This window comes from Halichoerus grypus, chromosome 11 (genome assembly GCF_964656455.1).
Source record: "Halichoerus grypus chromosome 11, mHalGry1.hap1.1, whole genome shotgun sequence".
NCBI classification, from domain to species: domain Eukaryota; kingdom Metazoa; phylum Chordata; class Mammalia; order Carnivora; family Phocidae; genus Halichoerus; species Halichoerus grypus.
Window position 1 is genome coordinate 59304345 of NC_135722.1, and position 6000 is coordinate 59310344.

At 33.0% G+C, this 6000-nt stretch overlaps 1 protein-coding gene across 2 annotated transcripts in view; it reads right to left on the reverse strand.

Annotated features, from left to right (window-relative positions):
* Positions 1-6000, reverse strand: part of TENM4 (teneurin transmembrane protein 4) — a 2958785-nt gene that overhangs the window by 2181923 nt on the left and 770862 nt on the right. For both annotated transcript variants that reach the window (XM_078058602.1, XM_078058603.1), the window contains exon 4: positions 2808-2888. The gene's annotated coding sequence lies outside the window, so the exon portion shown is untranslated. The remainder of the gene's footprint in view (positions 1-2807; positions 2889-6000) is intronic.

The window sequence follows — 6000 nt, forward strand, 5'->3', positions numbered from 1 at the left end:
TTATATATACATATACCATTCTGATTAGTATTCTAAGCAATTCCATGGTACAATTAACACTTTTGAGTGTTGCCTCTGTGATACACAGTATACTAAGAGTTTGAAATGTATTACCTAGTTTAATCCTTGGAAAAACCCTTTTAAATGATATCATTGTTCCGTACCAGTTACAAATGCAGAATTTGTAACAAGGAATCACAGCTGGTAATAGATGAGGATAGAATATAATCCTAAATCTACTTGTCTCTAAAGTTTATGTCCTATTTATGCTATAAAAAGATCAAATGTTCAGGTAATTATCAAATGGGTCAATCAAAATATATTTAAACAAATCGCTAACACCAAAAAAAAAAAATTAAAAAGAACAAAGATACTATATCCCTATGTGAGAGGACCTAGCCCTCCTCCAACAAAGGCCTTTCATACAGTGAATAAAAAGGAGGATTTAAATGGTTTGCCCACAATCATGGAGGTAGTCTTATGAATCGTGAAACATCATTACTTTATTTTATTACTTATTTGATTTTTCAAAGTTTTCAAATGTTGACTGAAAGGCTTTAGGTTAAATTAATGAAATTAAAACAAACAAAAGCACATGTTAACTAGATGCCATAGTCTAAGGTATTTACACTTGTGAGTTGGAGGTGTGGTAAGATTTCAAATAGGGAAGGCATGAAACACCAAAAACCACTGTAGGGACACCTTCTTGAACTAATAACCTCTTAATCATGGGTACTGACTCCAAAGATGCTTCATTTTGAACATCTTAATTCTATGTGAAGAAAGCTTTAATGGAGATTAGATCCATGGCTCATAACTTCAAGAGACTTACATGGTGATTTTGTATAAACTCTGAGCAGGTCAGTAGACAGAGGAATCCTTTTAATCCAAAAACACTCATCTATCTTCTTATTAACTGCTTAAGCAATTCAAAAAAAAAAGGGGGGGGGCTACCCCAAATCAGCCTGATGACTGAGACTATTGGAGTTAGAAATCAGATGCTATTCCTCCTGAAGTGATGGTAATTTGCACTGTAAATTAGGGTTTTATGGCCCTGTTGTTTTTCCTTAAGATCTTAGCTAACTAGGCACCGTCCACCATTTGGGCCTGTTGATCCGTATTCTGCAACTGTATTCATTACCTTTTTCAATGAGTATTTGTAAAGTTTGTGAGAAGAAATAACCACAAACTTTATTTAAATAAAGGTGTAAGTTACAATACAATCCCTGACTTGTAGTGGTTTGACTTAGGATATTTTGACTTTAAGAAGGTGCGAAAGTAATACACATTCAGTAGAAACCATATTTTGAATTTTGATCTTTTCCCACGCTAGTGACATGTGTTATGATGCTCTCTTGAGATGTTGCATAATGGCAGTGAGCTGGAGCTCCCAGTTGGCCCCAAGATCACCAGGGTAAACAATCAACACACTTACAACCATTCCGTACCCATATAACTATTCTATTTTCCACTTTCAGCACAGTGTGAAATTGATTACATAAGATATTCCACACTTTATTACAAAATAGATTTTGTGTTGGATGATTTTCCCTAACTGTAAGTGTTCTGAGCATGTTTAAAATAGGCTGGATAAGTTATGAAGTTCAGTAGGTTAGGTTAGGTGTGTTAAATTGATTTTCAACTTAATTATATTTTCAACTTATAGTTATCCAGACATAACTCCATGGTAAGTAGAGGAAGAGCTACACTGTTTTTACAAACAAATGAAAATTATGGCCTCAATTATTTCCTCAATTGAGAAATTAAAGTTAGCTCATTGACCATACATTATATATACTTTATTTTTTCTCATGACCTTATAAACCCCAGTGAAAATATTAACTAAGGGATATATGTAGAAACTGGACATAAATATTACCAACATGAGAGAAATCAGATTTGTTATAAAATCTTCCTATTTTGACAATTAAATGTCATAAGCAACTGATTTTATAGCATTTTCAATCAAAAAGCAGAGATACATCTAACATTAACAAAAATAGTAATACACTAATGAATAATGACAATCCATTCATAGGCTCTTCTAATCCTTCTGTTAATATACCGATGCACTGATGCACCTGGCATGAGATTCTGATTGTTCTGTTTTCCATTTCCATGTCTCTCCTAGTCTCTGTCAAAATCACCAACATTAAGGCAGATAATATTTCATGTTACCAACATACTACAGTTCTGTGTCTATTCTTCAGAACGGACAGTTTAGTTATTTCCAAATATCATCTATTTTGCAGGTCACAGATCTTTACAACTTTGACTAGTACCTGATTTCCACTACGCAAAAATTTGTATTCCACCATCTTGAAAAATGCATGCAAAGACTGTGAATATTCAGTTTAATTTGTGGTTTTAACCCCTACATTTTCACATTCAAGGGAAACATCTGTCCTACTAATCATTGTTACTTTCATTTCAACAGACAATGCATTCAAATACTGATTAGAATAAGATGCTGCAAGCTTCCAGTGCATATCAAACAGAAGAACAATGAACACCCAGATTACATTAGAAGGACTGTGACTAAAGACATTTAGACAGAATATGTGTTGATAGGGTAATTATTAGGTGGAGTAAATTGCAATGTAGAAGCTTTAACAAGTACTTGTATAAATAGTTTCTTTTTCACAAAAGAGATCTTGTAGTACAGAAAAAAAATGGTCTCTACTTCTAGTAATTTCCAAAATGAATTGCCTCAAGTTCTGTTGTAAGAATATTTTTAAAGTTTCGCTCTGAAGTGTAGTATATGGATTTAATTTTGAGTGAGTACTTTTTGGTACTAGAAACCCTACCTGATCCAGTGATTTCTTCTTCACCCCGTGCAGTGAGAATCGACAGAGAATTGATGCAATAAGACAGCTACCTGGAGTGACCTAAAATGAAAAAGGCATTTTGAAATTAGGAAAAGAAACCTGCAAACTTCAGTAATGATGGCTTCATAATAGATGTTTTTCAGTAAATCAACATTTACAGTGTATGCACTGGGTACCAAACCCAGTTAACTGTGGGCTTGGAAGTGCAAAAGAGAGAATGGAAAGAACTAGCTCTAATGCCACTAAATATTTGTGATATGAATGGACGAACAATTAAAAATGAAAATAAAAATTCTTTTTCTGGATGAGTTTATAAATTATTTGGGAAGGGAAAATATCACATGAAAAAGATATACTAATTTTAGTATAGTTTATCAAATACATAAATCTAAATTATTTTATACAAAGTTTCTTTTTTATACAAAATTTTTACAAATAAGTTTTGAACTGAAGATGCAATAAAAAGTAAAATGTGAATAGGATGAAAATAACAGCTTCCCAGAAGATGGATTACTTCTGGAGAACTTACAGGAACCACCTAGGTCACAAATGTTTAACCCTAATTCTAGAGATTACAGAAACACACATAAATACAACATACACACTCACATGCATGTACACATACACATACATATATATATATACATATATGTGTAGAGATATGTAAATTATCATTAATGGTGTGATGTTATGAATGTTACTAGTTTTAGACATAAATCTCAGTTACCCTAATTAAAAACCACATTCTAAAAAAAAAAAAAAAAACACATTCTATGGTGTTCACTTGGCATCATATCAAAAAGACCAGAGTCAGCTACAAGGGCTTCTTTTATAGATCTCCATCTTCACCTGAGGTTTGTTAATTAATCTGATGAATGTCAAAAATAAATGTGCATTGGTGAAATTAGTGGCTTGTTGATTAGCATGATGACCATTAGAAGAAGGTTCTCACTGGTGAAACTGGAGGTATTTAAGATATGTGGATTTGCTTATATGCTTTAGTAAGGCTCCCTTCTCCCTTCATAATCATGATATAAGAATTGAGTGAGGCTTGTAAACTGGATCTTCAAGGACACTGGCCACAGCTTGACCAAAAAAAAAAAAAAAAAAAAGATCCATACTCAACTTAAAATATAGGAGAACTTAAATATAATTATAATGCAGGAGAATATAATTGCCTGATGACTGCTAGAAGAGTTACCTCTAATCACATCCACCTTAAGTGAACTTTCATACCAGTAGTAGTCAGAACAAGTAAAAGCACCATATGACTTTACTGAAATTAAAATATAGGTTGTATAAATTGTTTATGTTTGATTGCCAGTGGATGTCTATATTTAATAAATTTATGTGTGTAAATAAGAATTTGGTTTAACTTGTTTTTATTATAACTTGATATCAAAATTGCAGTTGTAGCTGACCCTCAACCTGAAGCTTCTTTGGTAGCTAACATTATCTACCAGAAAAAGAACCTAGGAGGTGAGAGTGACCAAATGGGCATGGCTCAGCTTGCATCAATGATCTGAGTACAGTTCTCCTAATCTTCAAGTCCTCTCCACTGATTCCTTATGTTGAGGATGGATCTCCAAAAATCAATCATTTCAACCCAGAAGCAGTCATTGAACCCATTGTCTTTGCTAGGCTCTGAATTTAGCACTGGTAATACACAAGTAAAAAATCACTACTTTCTTGGAGTTCATAGTCTTGTAAGGGAGCCTAATAGTTTATAAGATAATTATGACTTAGTATGATGAGTAGAGAGTGATACAGGCTAATAACTAAGAGCAAACTTACAGATAGATATACAACTGTGGACAAGTTATTAAACCCCTGTAAGTTTTATTTTTCTTATAATAGGAATAAAAATCATGAATGCATATAGAAAGCTTAGCACAGCAGCTGTCACATAGTGGTCATAAATGGCAGTTGTGATTATTTTTTTAAACACAATCATATATGTATTTACTTAATCATCCAACAAATACTTTAAATTATATCACTCACTATATGCCAGGCATAGAAAAATAGAGACATAGTCTTTTCCATTTTAAAGTTTTTTGAGGTACACATATACTATGAATGCATAGAAGAACTGAAAATTATATCTCATTGTGCTTGATATATGCCTTTAAGAAGCCTATTCAGAAAGTAATTTTTATCTTTCCCAAATCTCCTATTTTCATACTGCTATTTCCATAGTAACTGGGAATAAGTTAACGAAAACCATTTTCAGCAGTGTCAGGTCCAGGTCTTCTATTGCTATCAATTTATCTTGACCATTACCTCAGGTAGGTATAAGGCAATTCACCAAAAGCAATAACAAACCAAAGATATGGCTGGACAATGGTTACATGGATCAATAAAAATGTGAGCCAATAGAATCAACACCTTATGTTTTGTTCTTTATTGGATCTGTAGTTAACAAAATGACTGATAAAGAGTGAATACTTAAGCAAACCTAATTAGTGACGAACACTAGTAGGTAAGACAGTATTCAGACATGCATATCAACCATGTGTCCAAATAGCTGAAGATGCTTAGGATCATCTTTCAACTATCTATTACAACAATCTTTATATGAGTCATAGCATTATATTTATAATTAGAAGAAACATCACTTTGCCAGCTATAGATACAGCCATTTCAACAGACATTCAAACTTCTTCAATGGAGGTCCCTTGCTCTGATGTGCTTTGGTGCCGTTTTTCAAGTTTGACAACTGAAATTGTTCAAAAATGAACTGCTCTGCAAAACAGAGAAAAGTTTAAAGATGCCAGGCCATCTGAGTGACAGAATGATAAGAAGAGGGATAGAGACAGTAGGAGTGAAAAAAAAGAAGGAAGGAATCAATGAGATTGATGGTGATGCCCATAAACTTCCAAATTTTCAGTAAAACAAGTAAAACTCCCAACTAATGTAAAGGCTATATTTTATGGAAATCACTAAATGGAATTCGTTGAAGATGGGATTGTCACAGTGTAGGAGAGTGTAAGCTCTCTGGCAATTAGCAAACTTCTTGAAGAAGGGCTTTTAAATTTCACAGGCTGTGAAATCCAAGAGTAGTGTACAAGAAAATTTTGTAGAGATAACCTCATTAAACATAAAAAAATACACTAAAACAATATTATTCATGCAATATAACATATTTACATGAATCCCAGTGTAGTAGGCT